Consider the following 1,345-nt stretch of genomic DNA (forward strand, 5'->3'; position numbering starts at 1 on the left):
TAAGTGTCGAGTTTCAGTTGAGAACTGCGTACTTGTACTTAAGGAGAGAATTGAGTGTAGAGTATGGTATACAATATGGTATACAATATGGTATACAATATGGTATACAATATGGTATACAATATGGTATACAATACCGACAAGATGGAGAATTAGACACATGTGCAGAGCATGTGTAGAGCTTCAGTTCAGAGTTGCGTGCAAAGTTTCAGCTCAGAGTTGCTTGTAGTTTGAGAGTTGCGTGCAGAGCGTGAGGGAGCGGGGCATGACACCAGACCCCGCCCACATAAAATATAACTTTTTTGGAATAAATGGCTGGGGGGAAAGATATAACTCACATCAGCGTTCACACTCCAAATATGCACCGAAAACCTGAGCCCTGCCGAGAAATTTTTGGGAATCCGAGCCCACGGAGGTAAAAGATACACAAAAAAGAAAATGGAACCTTATTTGGCGAAACGTAAAACAAAAAAATTTTTTTTGACCATTGTTGTCTCTATCATTACTGATAACTTACGTAAAAAAAAAAAAAAAAAAAAAAGGTTTTAAAAGACCATGGGTTTTTTGGTGGGCCGGAAGCCAGAGGAAGGCCTTCAGATGACAAAATAAAAGGAGGGGCATCACTGATAGACCGCCAGGAAACATTTGTCCTGTTTCCCGACGAAATTAACCTAACCAACCAACAGAAATGGGTATATTGACAGGCGCACCGCGGTCTGCGGGGAGCTGGGGAAAGGGGCCCTTATATACGTTATGGAGAAAAATGGATTTTGCTAAACTTGTTATCCTGTTCATTGGTACCCGGGCGACGATGATATTCGCCCATCCCCCAGGCTTGTTTTCCTCCCTTTTTTTTTTTTGTTATTAATGTAAACATGCGCAATCGTGTGAGCACTCACCCCCTTCTCTCCCCCCTCCCTCCCCCCATCCCCCCCCCCGTCACACACACCCTAGAAGACACGAAAACCCAAATTTCACTGTTTACGGATGAAGTTAGTGTAATGGCGAGAATAAAAGCTATGGGAATGAAAAGGATTCAAGAACACTTATACAGACTACGTGGATGATCAAATAAATGACTGCTAAAATTCGGCTCAAGCAAGAAAAGAAGACAGGTGACGGAGTATAGACTGGGGATAAAAGAGAACGAAAACTTAAAGAAAAGAAACATGGGGTTAGTACATTGCCGGAGACGCATATAAAATAAAATAGCGTCAGTGGGATACGAATTCCCAGTAAACTTGAGAACGACCTTGTAACTCAAGAATTATTCAGAGCTCTCCTATACATGACATGTATAGAGAGCTCTCCTATACATGACATGTATAGAGAGCTCTTCTATATA

This window comes from Cherax quadricarinatus, chromosome 68 (assembly GCF_038502225.1).
Source record: "Cherax quadricarinatus isolate ZL_2023a chromosome 68, ASM3850222v1, whole genome shotgun sequence".
Lineage (NCBI taxonomy): Eukaryota > Metazoa > Arthropoda > Malacostraca > Decapoda > Parastacidae > Cherax > Cherax quadricarinatus.